The sequence below is a fragment of the Orcinus orca genome, chromosome 11 (genome assembly GCF_937001465.1).
Source record: "Orcinus orca chromosome 11, mOrcOrc1.1, whole genome shotgun sequence".
NCBI classification, from domain to species: domain Eukaryota; kingdom Metazoa; phylum Chordata; class Mammalia; order Artiodactyla; family Delphinidae; genus Orcinus; species Orcinus orca.
This window is the reverse complement of record NC_064569.1, coordinates 20,776,866-20,800,259: the sequence shown is the minus strand read 5'-3', so window position 1 is coordinate 20,800,259 and position 23,394 is coordinate 20,776,866. Positions and strand designations below refer to the sequence as shown.

At 40.6% G+C, this 23,394-nt stretch overlaps 1 protein-coding gene across 1 annotated transcript in view; it reads left to right on the top strand.

The window, feature by feature from the left end:
* The window catches only part of LMNTD1 (lamin tail domain containing 1), a 455,425-nt gene that overhangs the window by 293,152 nt on the left and 138,879 nt on the right, over positions 1-23,394 (top strand). The window contains exons 8-9 of the mRNA XM_049694225.1: positions 7,779-7,880; positions 9,185-9,236. The gene's annotated coding sequence lies outside the window, so the exon portion shown is untranslated. The remainder of the gene's footprint in view (positions 1-7,778; positions 7,881-9,184; positions 9,237-23,394) is intronic.

The following is a 23,394-nucleotide window of genomic DNA, read 5'->3' as shown; positions in this document are numbered from 1 at the left end:
TGCAGAAATTTGTGGCTCATTTCAGAAAGAGTCTGCCCTTTTGTACTAACTAGTATGCATCGTCTTCAATGCCTCAGACATTTCACAGATATTTAGAGAAGTATTGAACTTATGATATTATCTGATTAAATGAATGAAAATCTAAGAGTACAACCAACTAAAATTTGGCTTTTTGCTGATAAGCCCACTTGAATCACAATACTTTCAAACAGAGGTCATTCCTTTTTCCCTCCCTACTCCTTGGGGTCAATGTCAGCATATTTTTTTTCTTACATTCTACTACTTCCTCTTCTTTTTTCTTTTTCATCCTGAGAGTGATGGGAGCAAGTTGATATTTTAGAAGGACCAGCCCAGTATCTGAGAGGAGGATGGATGGGAGGGGGGACTGGAACAGGGAATTAAGCTGGGGACAGATGCCAAATCCAGACAAGCTGAGAGCCTGGCTGAGAGAGGACTGCAGGGCCATGTCAGTAGGCTCAGGTGTGGGAGGAACCAGGACAGCTCTGCTCGGCTGTCCTGGTTGGCTTATGGAGATGGATGGGGGTAGATGGGGAGGAGGGAGTTGCTGGTGTTGAGATGCCCTTGGGACGTCCAAGGAAAGTGCTCAGAGACAATTGTCTTGGAGGGTCTGGTGTCTGTGAAGCATCTGGGTTTTATTCCCTAAAACAGATCTGAACTTCCCCACAAGTCCCTAAGCACTGGGTAGCCAGGGTGGAGGGTGTAAGGGAAAGCCAATCAGTACGTAAACATCACCGTTTTTCTTACTAGTTTAAATTATTCTAACCCTTTGGGTCAGTGCTCGGTCTTCGTTTGGTATTTTAAAACGTAATTTAGTTTTCTTTATTTTTCTCTTCCTTATGAAATCCATAGCATCTGATTATATGAGAGCCCGCCCCCATCTCTGTCTCTGTTGGTCACTTTACTGTCTCCATGTTTTTGAGGAGCAAAGAGAAGGTCCATGTGCCCAGAGAATAGAGAGCTAGAGGAGGGTCTCTGCCAGGTGAGTCTGGGATGTCACAGGGACCGGATCATAATGACCTGGTGAGCTGTACTGAGAACTTTGCTCCTTATTCTAAGAGAAATGAGAAGCCTTTTAAGGGTCTTAAAAGGGTGAAACATACCTGATGTGTTTTTTTAAAGACAAAGACAATGCAAAGAATGGAACTGAGCGAGGCAGGAGCAGATGTGGGAGAGCAGTTAGAGGCCAAGGCAATAGTTAGGGCAAGAGGATGACAGTGGCAACTGTGGTGGCAGTGAAGGTGGAGAAGTGTTAGGAGAAAAAGTGGGCAGGACTTGGGGATTGTTTAGATGGGGGTTCATAAAAGAGAGAGAGGAATCTAGCATGATTCCAAGGTTTCTGTGAAAAGCAACAGACGGCACGGTGGTAGTTGCCTGCGAGAGATGAGGAAGAAGAACAGACTTGGTGGAGTGAGGGTTCCCCCAGGTTTCCGCACCCGTGACTCTCCCACACCTGCCTGGCCAGTTCGAACTGCCGCCGCCGTTCGCACACAGTCAACTGTGGCAACGGAGATAATTGGGCCTCTGGCTCCACAACTCGCGCGTATTATTCACCCTCAGCTGGGCCTCCTGGCTTTTTGGAAAGATTTGTGTTAATTTCAAATTAAATCTTTTTTTGTTCCTCATATGAAGTTTTAAAACTATTTTTGCTCTTTCCATATTTCCAGTTCTATCTTCCCTCCTCAGTTTTAGCAAACTACCTTGCCTCTTAATTTACTTAAAAATGTAGAGGCCAGGGCTTCCCTGGTGGTGCAGTGGTTGAGAGTCCACCTGCCGATGCAGGGGACACGGGTTCGTGCCCCGGTCCGGGAGGATCCCGCATGACGCTGAGCGGCTGGGCCCATGAGCCATGGCCGCTGGGCCTGCGCGTCCAGGGCCTGTGCTCCGCAGTGGGAGGAGCCGCAGCGGTGACAGGCCCGCGTACTGCAAAAAAAAAAAAAAAAAAAAATGTAGAGGCCAAATGATGTGATTTTCCTCAAATTTTCTTACGTCCACTTTAAAACTTCTCTAAACCTTCATTTGTTCTCTTTTCTTTCTTTCCTCAGTGGGAGAAATGTCCCCGTCCCCTTCCTAAGCTTTTTTTCTCCACCTGTGTTCCCATACCACCCCATTCCACTTTTTCTGGAACATTGTCTCTTAGACTATCCCCAATCTCATATCTCATGTTGAAGGAAATAGTGTTTTTCTCTGAGTCCAGTATTTATACACTCAAAGTAGAAAATTTGGAAGATACAGAAAGGAACAAAGATGAATGCAAAAACCACCTACAGTTTCATACAACAGAGAAAACCACTCTTGATTTCTGATTTTTTAAAAAAATTTCTCTTGCTACTGCTCCCTCCCCTCAGCCTGAAAACATGTTCAATTCTCTTATTTCTTCTCTTGGTTTTCCTGTTTCAGTTAGTGGTATTACATTTTTAATCTTATTATCTTTTATTCAGGCAAGGTAGACAATAGGGAATCATCTCTGAGGCTTCACTTTCCTCAATTCAACATAAAATTCTGCTGATAATATCGTACTGATTCCTTACTTGTGTCAGGCACATTGCTAAGTACATTAGCTGCGTTTTCCCAATCAATCTTTCACTGCACTGCATTATTCTTGTTTTATATGTAAGAAAAAAGAAACTTTGGGGCTCACAGCTAAGTGATAAAGTCACAGTTTGAACTCAAGCCTGTTTATTTCCAAAGCTGGTGTCTTGATGTCTTTTCAGTTTGTCCTGTCCTGTCTTTTTCCACTGCTGTTGCTCTAGCTCACATCATCACAGTGGAAGCTCTGTTAGCAGATCCCCAATTAGCCAAATCCCCTCATTAACAGCCCTTTCCGATCCTCTTTCACACTCATCACTGGAGACTAGTAGGAGATTGTCTGCTGCACTAAACTTTCCTGCTCCCATCAATTTAGTTGTATGTTTACCAAGAAACAGTTGTATCTTGTTCACAAGCCAGTCAATGCAGTTGTACTTTTCAATATGTTACAGCATTTAATTAAATATTATGTAAACCAATGAAACCTGAGTGTGAAAGAGAGCTGTTCCTATGCAAACTAAGTTGTAATTCTTTGGGAAGACTTGGTGAGACTGAGTAGCTGAAAATATTATAATTCAAATCAGTATGAGAAAGGTGAACCAAACATAATTGGGAAAAGTTTGTAAACATGTCTTTAAGATTCTGCACTCTGTTCTTTGCTGCAATTTAGAGAAATGGAAACATGAGTGTGACTCACGTAAGAAAAATGATACAATTCCAATTAGCAAACTTATACTCAGAGGAAGGGCCTTGGCACTCTATTATACAATTGCTGGATGAGTGTACTCATATATGTCTTAGGTTAAAAATATAATCTCTGAGGAAAGTGTATATATCTTTTCTTAATTCCCTACTTGTTAAAGCAAATGACTGATCAAATTCAGTCCCTGACTTCATTTAATGGGAGACCTTCCACCGTATCTCCCATTATCTCCCGAATAGTAACAGCACGTTTGATCTGATCCCCTAGTCTTCAGTCATCATTTTCTCCATTCAGTTAACAAATATTTCTAGGAGCCTACTAATTACCACCATTACCTTCTTAAAACTCAGATCTAAGCCTCTCACTCCTCTACTCACAATAACTCAATGCCTTTCCATTGTCTGCATAATGAAGCTAAAATTACTTAGCAGAATATTAAAGACCTGCAGGGATCTGATTTCCACCCCCCTTTTTAGCTTCGGCTTCTTAACACAGCACTTCACCACGTCCTTTAACCTCATCACTCACACCCTGGCTGTTGCCCAAACACATGACACCTTCAGCATTCATCCTGAGAGAGGCTGGGGTGAACTTTATATTCGCATTCCTCATCAATTTACTCATTATAGAAAACAGTAGTTGATGGTGAGAAATATATTGTTCATAGAAATTACATATTACAGAAAATGCTAAAAGCATCTGAATCCATTTTGCTGAATACACTTCAAGTTGTAAAGTCAAGAGTATTGCACAATTATAGTCTGGGGGTGGAGGTGGGGGAGGGTTAACTTGTCTTGAAATAAGCAGTTTAGGTTTCCCTTATACATAAGATAATTTAGTAAAGGTTAAAAAGTCTGCATAGAAATGATGACTTGACTTTCCTTGTCCAGTTATCCAGTCAGGAAAAATATCTAGTTCCTAGGTGACAAATATCAATGGACAGTTGTCATGACTGTCCTCCATCTTTTGTCCCTCTCATTCACATTCTTTCCCTGGGAGTCTTACTCCTGTGGGCTGTCTCGGCTGCCACTACTGCAGAGAACTCTGTAAGTGTCCATCTCAGATAGGGCACCTCTGTCAGTTCCACTCTTCTCTTTCCCATTGCCGTTGTGTATTTTCCATGGCAAAACACCATCCAACACACCAGAGTTTAAAATAGAACTTTCCCGGGACTTCCCTGGTGGCGCAGTGGTTAAGAATCTGCCTGCCAATGCAGGGGACACGGGTTTCAGGCCTCGTCTGGGAAGATCCCACATCCCGCAGAGCAACTAAGCCTGTGCACCACAACTACTGAACCCGTGCTCTAGAGCCCACGAGCCACGACTACTGAAACCCCCGCGCCTAGAGCCCGTGCTCCACAACAAGAGAAGCCACCGCAGTGAGAAGCCCACACACCGCAACAAAGAGTAATCCCTGCTCGCGGCAACTAGAGAAAGCCCGCGTGCAGCAACGAAGACCCAACACAGCCAAAAATAAATAAATAAATTAAAAAAAAAATAAAATAAAATGGAACTTTCCCAGCAAACTCACTTTCCCCCACTTTCTGTCTGGGGGACCACCACCTCAAGGTTTTGGAGTGATCTCTTTTGCTCTGGGGGATCTGTTTTGCTCTTTGCTCTTCCTTAGGCCACTGTTGCCCATTATTTCTTCCTATAAAGGTTGAATGATTAAGGGCCTTGAAAACCGTAAGCATACTTGCCCCTTTACTGTCAAACTTCTTGAAATATTTGTCCACACTCGCTGTATTCAAGTTGTTACTTCCTGTTCACTTCTCAACCCAGTGTAATACGGCTTCTGCCCCCAAACTTATTACTGAAGCTGTTTGCATCAAGGTTGCCAATTACTGCCCTGGTGCTACATTCGATAGATGTGCCTCCGTTGTCAACCTAATTCCTTGTAGACTTTGATATTTAGACCACTTCTTCTACTAGAAATAAATCTTCCCCTCAGCTTCTGTGACCCTTCTTTATCTCACAGGCTACTTCATCATATTGTTCTTTTTAGGCTCCTTTCTCCTGCCTTTTAAAAAGTGTGTCTGTTCTTCAGAGTCCTGAGTCTTCTTGTCTCCTCCCTCTATGCCCTCCTGTAAGCAACCTCATCAATTTCCATGGCTTTCCTTACCACCTCTATGTCCACGACCACCAGCTCTGATTCTCCAGCCCCATTCATCACCTGAGCTCTCAAGATGCGCTTATCTAGCTGCCTCTCGAATATTCCACATACACATCGACTTCAACCTGCCTGGGACTGAATTTACAAAAATGCAAACAAATACTCCTTTCTCTCTTTTTTTTTTCTTAGCGAATGGTACCACTGATCATCCAGTTACTCAAGCCTGAAACAAAGATACCAGTCTTGACTTCTCTTTCTTCTTTATTCCCTAATCAATATCAAGGTTGTCAGTTCTACTTTTGAAATATTTCTTAAATTCCACCACTTTTTCCATCCTTTCTGCACTATTATGGTTCAACCCACGATGATATCTCCCATCGATTTCTGCAGCAGTCTCTAAACGGGTTCCCTGCCTCCATGCTGGCCCCTCTCGAATCTGTTCTACAGGCTGCAGCAAAATTCCTCTTTCTAAGCATGCAAATTTAATCACATGGCTTCCCAACTCTCCTGTTCATGTGTCTCCACACTGCCCTCGACATTAATTCCAATCTCTCTCACATGGTTTAAAGGGCCCTTTAGCGATCAAGCCTGCTCACCGCTGAAGCTCCATCTTTTGCTACCCACCCATTCCTTCTGCGGTGCTTCTCTAAGTTCCCAGACTGTGTCAATTCTCTACCTGTGGACTCCGGCCATCCCCATGAACCTGCTCCTCTCTAATCAGCCTCTCCTCTCTGCTTATGATCTCTGCACCCTCCCCCCTGCAGTTTATTCATCCAACATACTTTTTGAACAGTAACTATGCACCAGGCATCGTTCCCCATGCTTAGACCACAGCAGGGAGCAAAGCGGGCACATCACTGAGTTCACGAGGCTCAGAGTCCACTGGACACTCAGAGAAACCAACTTAGGCCATTGCAGTCCTTTGAAATAAGAGGGGACACCGGGAGCTCCAAGAGCCCCGATGAGGGCATCTCACTCAGGCTGGGAGCAGGAAGCTTCCTAAGGGCGGTGTTATTTAGAGTGTTAGACCTGAGACAACATAGAAAGGTAAGAAGCCAGGGAGTTTATGAAAGACCTCAAAATGCCAATCTTTCTTATGTCTTCTGCCTTTTCTTCTCCCTTCTCACTCCTCTAACTCTTGTCCCTCTCCACATCCCACTACCTCCATTGTTTAAATAAACACTTTTTTCCTTCACTTGTGGCATCCGTTTTTCATGCAGACATTCCCAGCTCTTCAGCAAACCCACCAGCTCTCTTTCTTCAAGTCTCTCCTCAAGGCAAAAATGAGGAAGCCTCATCCCTTTATTGAAGCCCCATCATCCATCTCTTGGACAAAGCTATCAGCTAACTTATAGCTAACGAAGGGCATGCCCAGATGTTCTCTTTTTATCCTTCTGCTGTACACGTTTTTCCAATCGTCCATTTGTCTGATCATATTTCCTAATTGTCTACAATGTCAAATTGTCTATAAGAAATGGGCAACCCATGATCTCCCCTCCAAAATAATACAGCACAGATCAGGTTAAGAAGCCTTCTCTCAGAGCCTTGAGATTCCTGTCAGACCTCAGGCTCACCACAATAGCCTGGTGGTAAGCTTTCTAGACTTTCTTGAGCCATAGTTATACCTCACACACAGGAAAAATTAATGATCAGCTAACCCCACAAATCTCTCAACCTTCTACTTTTAAAGGGTCATATCATATTATGTTAAAAAGAATTAGGCCCCTTAGGGCTTGTCATTTTACATAGTCCCTCCATTCAAGAATGGTGCCCATTTTAAATCTAAAATATGGCACAAACGAACCTATCTACAAAACAGAAACAGACTCATAGACATAGAGAACAGACTTGTGGGCAAGTGGTGGGCAGGAGGGAGAGGGATGGACTGGGAGTTTGGTGTTGGTAGATGCAAACTATTACAGATAGAATGGATAAACAACCAGGTCCTACTGTATAGCACAGGGAACTATATCCAATCTCCTGTGATAAAGCATAATGGAAAAGAATATAAAAAAAGAATGTCTATATGTGTATAACTGAGTCACTTTGCTGTACAGCAGTAATTAACACAGCATTGTAAATCAACTATGCTCCAATAAAAATATACATATAAAAAAGAATGGTTCCCATTTTAAAAGATTTTAATAAGATGAGAAATATACTAGGATAAATTTGCAGTCTCCCCACCTCCCACCCTCTCCCAGGGTAAAGAAGAGGGTGGCCTTACCTGTGATTGGTCAGTGGCTGCAGGTGACTCTGCCTTGCATCAGGAATGTCATTGTTTTCCTCACTCACTACAGCCTGAAGATGTGGCAACAGGGCTGGTGCTGATATATAGGAGGAAGCTAATCATTTCATTCTTTTGTTGGAACATTTTCCTACCCACTTGCAAATAATCTTCCCTTTCCTTTAACAGCTTCTCTCTGAAGACACCAACAATAGCACTTGCATGAGAAGAGCTGCGGTCGGAGCCCAGGAGGAGACAACGGAAGGCTGGGACCAGGGGTCTGGGCTAGAGGTCAGTGTCCACTGGCTTCTGGCTAACTGGCTACCAGTCTCTCCAAAGGGAGCTCTTAACAGAGGCAGATGGAGGCTTCCATTTAATTCCATGTGGTATAAAAAAATGTAATTGTTTCACCCATAAAGGCAGTCATGTTTCTATAACAATGGCTTCATTCAGGGCTGTCGAGAGTCATGATTGCCAGTTCTTTTGGGGACTTTATGAGCAATCATTTTCTAGGTCTGAAGCAAAAGAAGAATCAGAACACAAGGCTCTCTTTTTCCATTTTTGTTTTCAAAATATAAAAAGAGACATCACCTGAGTGCTTTAATCATGAGCACCTTTGTGATGACACTGGAAGCGGGGGGTGCTCTATGCATCTCTGACCTGTAAAGTCTTAGCACTTTAATCACTTCTGATGCCCTTTCACAGAGAAATTAACAGGTCAATAAAGACAAGTCATAGAAGGGGCAGGTAATAAACCAAGATGTGGATACTGTTACACACCATATGGCAACTCTTGATAATACAGAATGGCTGGAAATTTCAAGAAAAGACTCATCCATTCTGAGAGAGATTCTATGTTTATTGTTCTCTAACATTTCCAGTATACATTTGGAAATTTAAGAGCAGAGCTGCCATATATGGGATCTGATCAGAGGGGTGAGTAGGGCTGAAATCAGACAGGTTCCTTGGCCAGCAAGCCTTGCACCCTGACTTCCTCTAATTGATATATATGGGCTAGTGGAAGCTCTGTTTCAGAGAGTAGATAATAGAAAATTAACAAATAATCTAAATATTCAATAGTAAGATACTGGTTGAAAAATAAATATAAAATCATTGGGACTTCCCTGGTGGCGCAGTGGTTAAGAATCTGCCTGCCAATGCAGGGGACATGGGTTCGATCCCTGGTCTGGGAAGATCCCACATGCCGCGGAGCAGCTAAGCCCGTGCGCCACAACTACTGAGCCCATGCGCTACAACTACTGAAGCCCACGTGCCTAGAGCCCGTGCTCCACAACAAGAGAAGCTACTGCAATGAGAAGCCAACACACCACAACTCTCGCAGCAACTAGAGAAAGCCTGCTTGCAGCAATGAAGACCCAACACAACCACAAATAAATTTTAAAAAATCATTAAACAAAATCATTAAAGCAATGGTATATATGAATATAACTACATGGAAAAGCAGGTTAAAAATAGAATATAATATATAACCCCATTTTTGTGAAAGAAATATATGTAAATACACAGAAATACAAACATACACTATATATGTGTATATGTATACAGTCATGAAGTCTATCTATTTATCTATTCAGGAAAAAAAATTGGAAGACACACCAAAACGTTGACTGCAGTTGTCTTCATCTGGTAAGTTTTTGATAGACGTGACTTTTTTCTTCTGCTGAAGAAAGTGTACTAACTGTGTGTGTGTGTGAGAGAGAGAGAGAGAGAGAGAGAGATGGTTATTTTTTATGTGATTAAAAAAAAGTTAAAACCCCAAATAATGGATTGGGGCTTAAAAAATAACAACTAATAATATCAATAGTTACTTTAAAAGAGATAATTGTGAACTAGAAACCTGAAATAGTGTTTAAAACTACCTGGGCAAGTTAAAAAGAAAGTCTAAATGGTCTGAGGACAAAGTATTATTAACTGTTTGATTTGTCAGTTTTCCAACTGTAATAACTGTGGCTTTATGACAACATTTTTATAAGCCATAAATAGCTGTTAAAGTGAATGATCAGTTTAGAAAGGTAATTATAAAGTAATTCCACCTCTGGTATTGATTGCGTTCAACAATTCCATTCAGAAGAGTAATATTATATTCCCTTTAAGCCATTTGTTACTACAACATTCAAAGAGATATAGTGTATAAAGGAATTATATATTTTGGACTCTGCATTAGTTTTATTAGGAAAATGGGGGAAAGGAGGTGTGTTTAGATGTGGCTTCCTTTCCCTGACTTCTCCCTTTGGAAGAATTGCATTCTGGTTAATCCCTGAGGTAAGAGTCTGAGGCTAATATCTATCAGCACATATTAAAGTGTCTACCAGGCATCATATTGGTACATTTAACATTCACACCAATCCTGTAAGATAGGTATTTACCATTTAAGAGACCAAGGCTCAGAGGAATTTCCTAACTTCCCCATGGTCACACAGCCAGTAAGGTGGTGGTCCCAAGATTCATACTCAGGACTTTCTGACACCAAAGACTCTGCTCTTTCCAATTAGACCACAGTTATAACAGCCCATGGTGATAGATTGCATTGTTTTTGAATATTATTCAATCTCCCCTTTTCTGTAAGAAGATTATACATCCTGCCCCATCACCTTTGGTCCTGGTTGTATGGCCTGCTTTGGCCATTGGAGTGTGAGCAGATGTGATGAACACTACATACTTTAAGAGGCATCATGGGCTTTTGTGATCTCACTTGCTCTTTTCCCTCTGTCATATGAATGTCCCAAATATGGAAGCTCCTTCAATATGGGTCCCAGAATGTGAAGACTCGTGGAGCAGCGCTGAGCAGGGTCTCAGCAGCTGCCAACACAAAGCCGCCAAAACGTGAACAAATGTGTGTTCGTTTTCTATTGTTGCAAACAAATTACCACAAACTTAGCACCTGAAAACCACAATGTATCATCTCACAGTTTCTGTAGGTCAGATGTGTGGGCATGGGGCTATCGGATACCGTGCTCAGCATCTCACTGGGCTGAGATCAAGGTGTCAGCTGCTGTTCTCACTGGGGTTTGGAGTTCTCTTCCGAGCTCACTGGTCATTGACAGAACTTATTTCCTTGTGGTTGTAGGACTGAGTTCCTCTTTTCTTGCTGGCTGTGGGCCAGGGGTTGCTCTCAGTTCTTAGGGGCTGTTCTCAGGTCTTTTCAGTGTGTCATCTTTCATCCTCAAGCCAGTAATGGCACTCTGAATCTCCCTCCTGTCAAGTCTCTGACCAGAAGACACTCTGCTTTTAAAGGGTTCATGGAATTAGGTTAGGTCCACCCAGATAATCTCCTTATCTTCAATTCAGCTGATTCATAAAGAGGAGGTCCCAAGGAAGCCAGCAGGGCCAGAGCCTGTGCAGCTGCCAGCTCCGTAAGGGGGTCTGGTGTGTGCTCCTGGGGACCCTGGATGGTGTGGGAAGGAGCTGGGCAGGAAGGGCCAGCGTCAGGACAGAGGAACACGCAGGGGCTGGACCTGGAGGGCGGGGAGCCCAGCACAATCTGCAAAATCCCTTTTCCATGTAAGGTAACACAATCACAGGAGTAACACCAAGGGACGGAGACCATGGGGGCCTTCTTAGAATTCTGCATAGCACAAAGAGAAAACTGTGTTGAAAGCCACAGAGACTTTGGAAGATTGATTTTTACTGCACCAAAACTGACTAATGCAACTGGCTACCTGAAATTGTATGTCTGTATATATAGAAAAAGGCACATGTATGGACACCAAGGGGGGAAAGCAGCGGCGGGTGGTGGTGGTGATGTGCTGAATTGGGCGATTGGGATTGACATGTATACACTGATGTGTATAAAATGATGACTAATAAAAAAAAAGATGTTAAAAAACAAATAAAAAAAAAAGAAAAGGGCACAATTCATAACAGGCAGTTCAATGAATTTTCACAAAATGACCACACCTGTACAACCACCACCCAGATTAAACAAATAAACTAAAACAAACAAATAGACAAAACGCAGAAAATTATTAACAACACAGAAACCCCTTTCCATTTCCCAGCCCCTAAGATAACCACGATCCTATCTTCTAACACCATAGATTATTTTTGCCTGCTTTTGAAATCTTACAAATGGGTTCTGATTGCCTTCTATTAATACTGTATCTATGAATTTCACTCCTTTTTTGCATGCAGTTTTAGTTCCCTTCCTGTATAATATTCCATTATGTGGATATTCCACAGTTTTCCATTCTACTGTTGTTGATAGGCATTTGGTTAGTCCCCCCTCCTTCCTTCCTTCCTTCCTTCCTTCCTTTTTTCTTTCTTTCTTGCTTTTCTTTCTCTCTCTTTCTTTCAGATGCCTTTATATCTTCGATCTAACCTTCCCTCTCCCTAAAAAGGAGGGAACCCAATTTCCTAATGTCAATAACTTTCAAAGTTAATGTTTAAGAAACCCTCTCTGAAAGATTATTTGGAAAATCCCAACGAATGGACTCAGACCAAGAATGTAGGGAACGGAAGGAGGGGTAAAAAACAAGATATGATTTCATACCCTTGGCTTATCTCAGGGCAGAAACTGCTTGGACGAGACCAAGGTCATTTCAGCCATCACTCTGAGTGGAGCCGCGCAGTGTAGTGGGAAATGGAGTAGGCCTGAGGCACCATTTAGGGCTCTGAATTGGTTCCTTCTTCTAGCTGATAACATTGGCAAGTCACTACCTCTCTGAGCTTCATTCCCTCCATCTGTCATGGAGGCAGTGGTAACCTTCCATTGAGATGTTTGGTTCCTTCTAACACATCTACCCCTTATTTGGAAAGCAACAACACATTTTGCCCCAGCCCCAGTGCACCATCTGTTCTCTGGTCTTCTCTGCCTTGCTTGTGCCCCAGAAAACTGGCCTCTGTAGACTGCATCACCTGGTTCTCTTATCGATTTGCTTCAAACTGGGTTCAGCCAATGGAAGGCACTGGCAAGACATTGGAGGGAAAGCAGGGAAAGAGGTTGGATTATTCCCCTGCACACACACAGCTCCCTCCCTGCCTGCATTCCTCCCAGGCCACAGCTCTAGTGACCACTTGTCTCCAGACACCTTTGTCCCTCTTCTACTTTTTTTAAAAATTAAAAAAAAAATTTTTTTAAGATGTGCCACATATTTTATTTTATTTTTAATTAATTTTTATTGGAGTATAGTTGATTTATGATGTTAGTGTTAGTTTCTGCTGTACAGAAAAGTGAATCAGTTATACATATACATATATCCACTCTTTTTTAGATTCTTTTCCCATACAGGTCATTACAGAGTATTGGGTAGAGTTCCCTGTGCTATACAGTAGGTCCTTATTAGTTATCTATTTTATATAGTAGTGTGTATATGTCAATCCCAGTCTCCCAATTTATCCCTCCCCCTTCTTCCCCCCACCCAGTAACCATAAGATTGTTTACTACATCTGTGACTCTATTTCTGTTTTGTAAATAAGTTCATTTGTACCATTGTTTTAGATTCCACATATAAATGATATCATATGATATTTGTCTTTCTCTGTCTGACTTCACTCAGTATGACAATCTCTAGGTCCATCCATGTTGCTGCAAATGGCATTATTTAATTCTTTTTAATGGTTGAGTAATATTCCACTGTATATACGTACCACATCTTCTTTATCCATTCCTCTTTCAATGGACATTTAGGTTGCTTCCATGTCCTGGCTATTGTAAATAGTGCTGCAATGAATATTGGGGTGCATGTATCTTTTCAAATTTCTCTGGATATATGCCCAGGAGTGGGATTGCTGGATCTTATGGTAGCTCTATTTTAGTTTTTTAGTCCCTCTTCTACTTTAAACCTAAAGGTGATCATGATTTCTCATTCATTGGTAATCCACCATCCCTTGTTTGCTCTACCCAGTCCCTATCTCTGTAAACAGTCCCTTTATTACACTGTCTTCAGGCTTAAGCCATTTGAAGTGGATCAGCCTTTCCTGCAATGCCCCTGATACTAGAGGAGGGAGCCTAATCATATTGTCAAACATGATGGGGAACCGGAAACAGTATCAAAAGCTGGAGGCCTACTATGGAGAACAGTATGGAGGTTCCTTACAAAACTAAAAGTAGAACTACCATATGACCCAGCAATCCCACTACTGGGCATATACCCTGAGAAAACCATAATTCAAAAAGAGTCATGTACCACAATGTTCACTGCAGCACTATTTACCATAGCCAGGACATGGAAGCAACCTAAGTGTCCATTGACAGATGAATGGATAAAGAAGATGTGGCCCATATATACAATGGAATATTACTCAGACATAAAAAGAAATGAAATTGAGTTATCTGTAGTGAGGTGGATGGACCTAGAGTCTGTCATACAGAGTGAAGTAAGTCAGAAAGAGAAAAACAAATACCATATGCTAACACATATGTATGGAATCTAAAAAAATAAAAAGAAATGGCTCTGATGAACCTAAGGGCAGGAAAGGAATAAAGACGCAGACCTAGAGAACGGACTTGAGGACACGGGGAGGGGGAAGGGTAAGCTGGGACGAAGTGAGAGAGTGGCATGGACATATATACACTACCAAGTGTAAAACAGATAGCTAGTGGGAAGCAGCCACATAGCACAGGGCGATCAGCTCAGTGATTTGTGACCACCTAGAGGGGTGGGATAGGGAGGGTGGGAGGGAGAGGCAAGAGGGAGGAGATATGGGGATGTATGTATATGTATAGCTGATTCACTTTGTTAAAAAGCAGAAACTAACACACCATTGTAAAGCAATTATACTCCAATAAAGATGTTAAAAAAGAAAAGAAAAGAAAAAAGCTGGAGGCCAAAGAAAACCAGGGATTTAAAGAACCAGAGAGATGAGATGGAGAAATGATGAATCATAGTAGAGTCATGTGAGCAGTTTCTATAGTCTCTGCTAAGTTCTTTACATGCATGGCATTTAAACTGCACAATAACCCTATGAGTTAATATAATTACCTAATATAGAGGTGAGGAAACTATGCCTTGGAGTGTTTAAGTAATTTGTTGAGATCACTCTTTAGTAACTGACAGAGGTAACATTTGAATCCAGGACCTTTTACCTCCCAAACCCCTGCTCTTAACTAGAACAGAAACTTACTTTCTATTGCAGAAACGAGAGCTGTGGTTGACTACTAGCTTACATACTTTCAAGACTTAGTATGTGGCATGGCTGTGTCTCAAAGACACATATGGGACAGATAATTTGGAGATATTTAGCAAGTTTATATGAGTTTGGATGAATACAGAGTTGGAAGGTCACGATGGGAGCAGCTGGCATCTCTTCTCTGCGTCACTTTCTGCTCTCAAAGCTTTGGCAACTCCCCATTGACCCCCAAATAAAATCCAGCCTCCTTTTCCTGTCCTTTAGGGTTCTCTGCAATCATACTATAGCTTCCCTTTGGGGATTATCTCCCACCCATCACATACTCAACTTGCTCTGATCAAACTGACTTGTTCTTTGTGGTTCACTTGTTTTTTCATGAAGTTGCCTTCTCTCTATTTTTCTCCTTTGAAATCCTCTTAAGCCTTTCTGTCCCACTTCAAAGCTACTTCCTCCAGACAGATCTTTTCTTATCACCTCCGCCACAAGTTACCACCCCTCCCTCTTCTGAACATTGACAGCTTTGTTTACACTACTTTCTTTGCTCATATCATATGCTGCTTGGACTTCTAGTTGCCTACATTTATCTATCTTAGACGTTAGGAGCTTAGAGGATGGGGAACACAAAGATGAGGAAAACAAACCCCCTGCCCCCAGGGTGGTAAGAACACAAAGAACTGTAAATACCAATGCCTCTGTATATTTGGGGACTTTCCTTTAGGCAACTGATAAGAATTGGGCATGTAAAAGAGTAAATGTTCACATATAGTTGAGGGAATCCGGGAGGGTTTCTTGGATAAAAAGACATTTGTATGTACCTGGAACTCTGGTTGGGCTGTCCACCATCATAAGTCGGGGGAGGGCATTCTTTGGAGAGACAGAAGCCTAAGACAGCTTCAAAAATGTTGCTTTCATTGAGCATCCCAGTATCTCTGGTAATTAATGAAACTAGTAATAGTGTCTATCGTTTACTGAGTACTTAACACACGCCAGACATTGTGTTAAGTGCTGTTTGTACCTTATTTTATCTAATTCTCGTAAGAGCCTCCCCATTTTACAAATGAGAAAACCAAGGCTTAAAGAGTTTTGGTAACTTGTCCCAAGTGACCCACTTAGTGGCAGAGCTGAAACTTATATCTATATCTAACTGATTAGAAAGTCCAGAAGATGAAATATGAGGCCACATTGCCTTTCTTGTTACAACTTGATATAATATATATTCCTTCTTTATGCATCTACCACCAATATTCCAGAGAAAATTCAAACCCTCAAAGAGGTATATGGAGCCAACATAATCCTCACATAATATTTATACACTGACAAATTTTAAGGAATCTAGTTATTACAATGGATGTCTGAGAGTTCTTTTTAAAAATAATATTTCAAAACAACGTTCCATTTATCTTCTATTATATTGGTGCATTAAAATTATGCCTCTTTAATCTTAGGTACAAAACAAATTCCAAAATGTCTTTTAGTGATATAGGTTTTCTCTTGAAATATTTTCTAAAAATAAAATATGGTCCTACAGTAATTATGTTAATCACCATTCAAATCATGGTCTCTATTTAAATTCAAAACTGTACCTAGTGACTTAAAAAAAAAATTGGTCTTTGATATTTTTATCAGGATAAAAAAATGTCCCAGTGCCTCCCAAATTTACAAATGACATTATAGGATATGGGCGAAATTTACCAAAAACAATGAGCTTCCATTTTCCAGATGCTCGAGCAATGAGCATTAACATTGGAGTTTCCTGGGCGCAAGTTATAAACTAGTACAAGCTGAAAAGAAAATGTCAGTATTTTTTGTTTCTTCTCATAAAACCTTTTTTTCCCAGATGTTATGAAATGTTTCTGTGCCCAGTGTGGGAACAGTGATGAATTTTCATATTAACAAAATATGACCGTGCATCAAGATGTTGACAATTATGTGACGTATAGTCTTCAACCCCAGGATGAATTGATGAGGCAGTCACCACATTGCAGTGTTAACAAAAGAGCACTGACGTAAGGTCAGCTTGAGGACAGATTGCTAGCAAAATCTGCTAAAAAAGTGAGAGAGAGAGAGAGAGGGAGGCTTCCAGGGGTAGATTATTTTCTTCCAATAGGCAGAAGGATGGCAGGTGTTCACAAGTGTGGTACCACCAATTAGGGTGCTCTTTCTCGGGCCTCTTGGTGGATGCCTTGCTTTGGTGCAGAGAAGCAGCTCTGGAGGACTACAGGAAATGTTAGCTTTAGTAGAGACCGCAGTGCTAAAGATTTGGGGGAAAAAAGTCACATCTGAAAGACATAAAGTTTGGAATTGTCGGGGCTTTGGTTCTGTTCAGAGCTAAAAGTAGCCGGAAACGAAAGGGCAATGGAAAATGGAGTCCTTGCAGTTTTATCCAATCGCTATTGGATGCCTGCATCAACATATGGACTTTTGGGCAATTAACAAACAGTTTTTCAGATCATACATTCTTGTAAGAAATGTAGAGGGCTGAAAACATCTCCCAGAATTACCACAATAGCCTATTGTTAGACTTGACAGAAATTCGACCATAAAATGGGCAAAAGTTTGATTTGTTTAAACTATTTTTCACTCCCTAGAAAATACCACCAGCATCATGAACATCAGTGTTCTGATAAATATAATGTATCTCACGGAACAAGACTTAGGGTGACCAACTATCCTGGCTTTTCTGGGACTGAGGAGTTTCCCCTGGATATGTGACTTTCAGTGCCTCTGAAACCACCACTAGCCTGGGGTAGTACCAGGCAAACATAGATGGTTGGTCAGCCAACGATAAGATCAAATGTTTCACTTTCTGTCTGATATGCTAAATTGATATGCAATTTAAAAGTGCTAAGAAAAACAAAAAACGGCTCTTTTATTTTTAAGCCACTAACTTCTATTCCATTTTTTATATTACAGATTTGTTGGAAAACTAAATGATTTTTTTTAGAAATAAAATAATGCAATAAAATATTACCTTCTTTTATAAACTGAAGATTTTTTTCATAGCTTATAAGGAGTGATTCAGTCATTTCATTACTTTAAAGCACGTGAAAGCTTTTGCTTTAAACATAGAACAAATAAATAAACCAACCCCAAAACACGAAATGCTATGACTCCTGAAAACTAATACACTGAAAGAGAAGATACAGGGATATGGGCAAGAGCTATTGCATTGGTGATGCCCGTGATTCTGACTAGGGCTTTGTCCTGTGATGTGTTGAAAAGAAGGGCTCAAAGAAGCTGAGAAGCAGCGTTGTATTTGGGGATACAGCAGGTAGCTGCACATATGGATTGATGAAAGGAAATGATGGGAAGGGTTGAGCTGCTCAATGCCACTTCCTCATGCTTGGGCCTCCTTGACAGAGGACAAGCTGCAACTGAAGTGGGAAGAATAGGGGGATAGAACCTAGAAATGCACACCAAGACCTGAAGATCATCCTTTTTTTTGTTTGTACTTAAGAGCAGGGCTTCAGGCAATTCTATTTATTGCATTAGAATTTAATAATAGCTGAATGGTTTTAAAAATACATTTCAGAAGGAACATTGCACGTTTGTGATTCATGCTAATTTAAAATATAAGGTGTTCTATTTTCATTCCTTGCTTTTATATTGTGCTAAATGGAAAATGTTTATCTTTTATCAAATGAATGGAGCTGGATACAAAGCAAGATGGCAATCGTGGTTTCGATTTCTTTTAAAGGGCATATTTTACATACACCAAGAAAAATTAAGTAAATTAAATGTTATTAGTGTAAGTTATTTCCAGGTTGGAAAAATAGCAAATTTTAATTTTATTTTGTATTATTTCCCATTTCTCTAAAATGAATGTGCATTATTTTTAGAGTAGAACTAATAGTCTTTCAGTAAACATTCTTCTTCAAGAAAAATGAAACATTTTGATTACTTTCATTTTCTCTATTAGAGAAAGTGATAAATTAATAAGCATTTCTTGACTATGGCATACAAATAAAGAAGAAGGCATGATCAATACCCTCAAAAAGTGTAAAATATATCAGGAAAGGCAGACTGAACCTGAAAAAAGAAAATCATAAATATTAGATTGTGATAATAAAAGTCAATGTTATTCAAGGTCATTCATTAAAAAAGCAATTTTAGTATTATTTTGTGCTGTGTACTACATCATACATATATTGGAAAAAAAATCACTGATTATTAGAATCTGCCTGCCTTTTAGAGTACAAAATATGTTCCAGAAAGTGCCCCCTTGCAAAAGCTTTATACATAATTTCCCAAAGCAGCATTTAGTCTAAAATAACCCAATTTGCCCCAAACATCGATGAATGCTCACCCTATCCATAATCACTTACAACTCTCCATTTGTCATTCATCTCACTAATAGGTGTCTGTGTTGAATCTCCTTATTTATAGAGTCAATGGAAAACCAAACCAAATGTAAAAGGAGAAGAGTTTGCAGAACTTTAAAATCATCTTTGGATTCTAATTGGATCTACTTTGATTACAATTCTAATCATCTGAGTCAGTCATTTTCATTTTGAGCCGAGATAGATCACCCATAATGTGATACTTCTCTTTATTCATCTGTAAAATGGAAATAAAGCTGATCACATAGAATGAAGGTGATGCTATATCTTCCACTTGCTGAGAAAAATTACCTTCTCTAAAAAAGTCTTTGTGGGAAAATTAAACATCAAAACAATCATAATGATTGGCCACTAAGTTTTTAAAGGATGAGATAGTCTTTTTTTTCTCCGCACCCAAATAAATGGAAACATTAAAAACAAGAGACTGTTCCCTAATTAGAAGAACCGAAAATAGTTTTTCACCTTCCCTAAGAAATCAAGCTTGTTATTGTTACTATGCCAACAGGTTGTCAGTTGAAGACTAGAGTTTCTCTGGTCTGCCTGATTATTGAGCAGAAGGAAATAGAACATTTTATTAGTATTATTTTTATTTTAAAATAAAAAATCAATGCCTTTATGCTCTCGAATGGTTGGAATACAGGTACAGTAATAAGAACTATACTGCAAAACAAATTTGGGCACTAAATAAGGGAGCTAGGCTCAAAGCACATAGTATGCCATCTGTGACCTGCTGGTAGCTGGGCAGTGATCTCTTGGTTGTCCTGACTGGACTCTGAGTCCCTTCACTTGGCCTTGTTGCCCTCTCCCTGGTGGGAAATACTGGGTCAGTAATAACATGTGGATGAAAATCCATTCCCTCACCAATCAACAAGTACTTATTGAGTGCATACTACATACCAGGTACTATTTCAGTACCTGACACAGTGTTTGAATAAATGGACAAAATTACTACCTGGACTCACATTCTTGTGGTGGAAACAGGCCAAAACCAAACAGGTTAAACCCATAAATAATATCAGATAGTAATAGCAGCTATGAAGAAATATAAAGCATATTAAGTATTAGGAAGATTTTTGAAAGAAGAGGGAAATCCTGAAAAACTAAAAGCTTCAAGAAAACCATAATATTTGAATTTACCTATAACTAGGCCTGATAGATGTAGATTACATATGCATATACCAGTACATCAGCCATTTTCTTTAAATGAATATAGATTGAATAGGACCCTCTATGTGTCAGGTACTCAGATCATTGCTGGGAAAAGTGAGACATGGACTCAGATCTAGAGCTTAAAATATTCAAGGCCCTAATACTGCTAATGGAATCCCCCAATTTGAGACCTCCAATTCTTTTAGGACTCTATATTTTGTCCCTCTCTTGAGTAAATTCCTTAAAGTTTTCCAAGTATGCTTTATTGCTCTAAAAAATGCCTTTGGGATATTTTCATGTAGTTTCTTACAGAAAAAAGAAGGTTCAACTTTTCACTGTCTAGCTTACCATTTTACATAGAAAGTTCTTTTGTGGAACTCACGACTTTGGGAGGTAGTAATGGAAGAAGATATAAGTGAATTTTGAAAGAATTTGAACAGTTTTATGAATGGCAGATCCATTCCTAGCAACTAAGAAAACCTGAAAGATTTGGAGTGTGCATTCTTCTAAGGAGCCTATAAAACAGAGGTTGCACTGTGGGATGAAGAGAATTGGGAACGGCATACAGTTAGGAAGGAAAACCAAGCCCTCCCTTCCCTGCTGAGGTTATGCTGGCAATAGATGACAGAGCTGCAGGAACACTGGACCACCCACTGTGTCAATTCCTGTGTTCTTTTCTGACTGTATTTATTCTTTATTGTCTCATAAAGAACTTTGCACTGACTTGGCGACTTTGCTGGACAACACGTAGGTGTTATATTTTTTTGCGGCCATAAAACAACTGCAGCGATTGCGGTAAGCGCACTTAATCTGCTTTTTTTCATGATCAACGTTGGGCATGGATTATAATTGTTTGCTTTCTTTACCTGGATTGAAGATCATATTCTGCAAATAATTCTAAGGTGCTTTATAAATTCTGTATACAGCCAAATAGAAATGTTTGTTTTACAACAATAGCCAGGGTTGAGCAAAACAGGGTGTTCACACCGAACTCTTGGGAAATCCTGATTCTAGAAACTTGCGCAGATACATTTCTAAGGGTTACAAGCTGTTCCCTTCCTCCTCTAAAGTTTTTTGTTTGTTTGTTTGGGTTTTTTGTTTGTTTTGTTTTGTTTCAAGTACTTGTTAATCTTCAGACCATCAGGGTCATGTCCTATTGTCCTTGAGTTAATCTTGCTATCCCGGATTGGAACACGACTGTATTGTGTCAGGTGCCTTTGAGGAAGAACCTCATCAAGCTGAATAGTTGACAGAGTTGAGACCTACAGCATTTCTGATGAAACCTTAGGGAAAAACTATTCACATAGGAGCTTGTCGGGCTCTGAGCCCTGTGCCCAGACCTCTCTTTTCCACTCGCAATCCTCCACGTACCCCCGTTAATTCTCTTCACACAGAGGCATTGTGGTCCTTTCCAATTCAGAGAACATTGCAATAGGAGAACCATTAGCACGAGTTCTGGGTGGTGGAACATGGTGTTTCAGCCCATTTCTTCTGACAGTACGGCCTGTACCGAGGCGGGCAGTGGCAGTCCTTTGGAAGATCCTGCCAGTTGGTTAATTAGTGGCAGAACCCACATGTGCACAGGGGATATTATGACATTTTCCCTCTGAAAGATTATTTCTATTCACATTCTAAATTCTGAAACATTGAAGTCAAAATGTTAATAAGCTAATGAGCCTGACTATCATTTTTTTTCAGATTTGGAAACTGATTTTATTATATTGTAGAATTAACACATTCTCCTTTTCCTTCTACATTAATTAACTTATTTTGAAATGTACAGACTGTGGAGATTGTGTAAGCTGTAATTTACACCATCTCAGCATTGCCCTGGGCTTGCTTCAAGTTTACAGCATTGATCTGCCTCCTTCAAGTTTTCTTTGTTTTCCTTAATTTCCAGCCATGCCTGGATATGGGCTCTTCTGCCTTTCTTTTTTATTTATTCACTTCCACAATCCAGACCAAGGCTCAGCTGTTTCCTTTAGCTGCCATTTAGTCCTCAGAAGAGCAAGGCTCTAGGTTGACTTTTGAAATACTTGTCCGTCTTCAGTACTTCACCAGTTTATATTATTTTGGTCAGGTCATCATGACATACTGCATCATTTCTTAAGTTGTTTTCTTACATGCCTGCCTTTAAGTCTATTTGATTAGATATAAGTGGCAGAGTCACTTTGGCCTTACATTTGAATAAAATCTGCTCTCTCGCAAGCTGTGTGTGTGTGTGTGTGTGTGTGTGTGTGTGTGTGTGTGTGTGGTGAAGGCTGGTGGTGGGGTGATGGGGTGAAGAAGAAAAGCTGGGGAGAAAACATTCTTATGCCTGTGGTATCAGCAGCTTCTCCCATTCCAAGGAAGGATTTGAAATACACCCTCAACACGCTTGCCCTTCGATTCCTGAAAGACTCTGGAATCAAGTTGGGCAATCTCCCGTTGAGAGAGATTGCCGGAAAATAGGGAGGTTCCCCAGAAATTGCTTACAGAGTAGCCTGGGTTTCTCTCCAAATGTAGGCAGTTTTGGGCTGATTGGCAAAAAAAGTAAAGAGATTTCTGGAAGTAGGAATTTGCTCTGGTAATGCCCCACACCTGTCCAGGCTGTTTTTTATTTTATTTTCAATTTCAGGCTATTCGAAATGGTTAATTTTTCAAAACTCCTCTGGAACCTGTATCATGTGGGGAGGAGGGAAATAATGGGCGAGAGAGGGATGATATAGACGTTCAAATATGATTGATTGAAAATGTATGGAAGTGAGCAGGTCAAGCTCTTTCTTTTCATTGATGGTGAATGATCTGTACACAGTGGGCACTCAGAAAACATTTAATTTAAAAATATTTAATGTTTATCGCTTACCAAAAAAACTTTTGGTGGGGATAAAAATATATATAAGCTAAAATGTTTTAAAGTAACTTCCAGAACTCTGTAAAGCAACCATCAGGCAGAGGTGGACTAACCAGCACTCAGCAAGACCCAAGCAAGGGATGGAATGAGGAAGACAGGAAAATCCTGCTTAGCACATTCTTCAGGGGCCACTGCCTGGGCAGTGAACTGGCATCTCCCATGTTCCACCCTCATTCGGTTTCATGACCCCAGGCTTTGAAGGGTCACCTTGAAAAATGATCTCAGCCCCAGATGCCATGGTCACTGACCTGGCATGACCTCTCCCACATCTGTGTAGGCCGCTGAGCTGAGGAAGTTTTCACACTCCCGGATCCCAGTAACTCTGTGGGTGTCC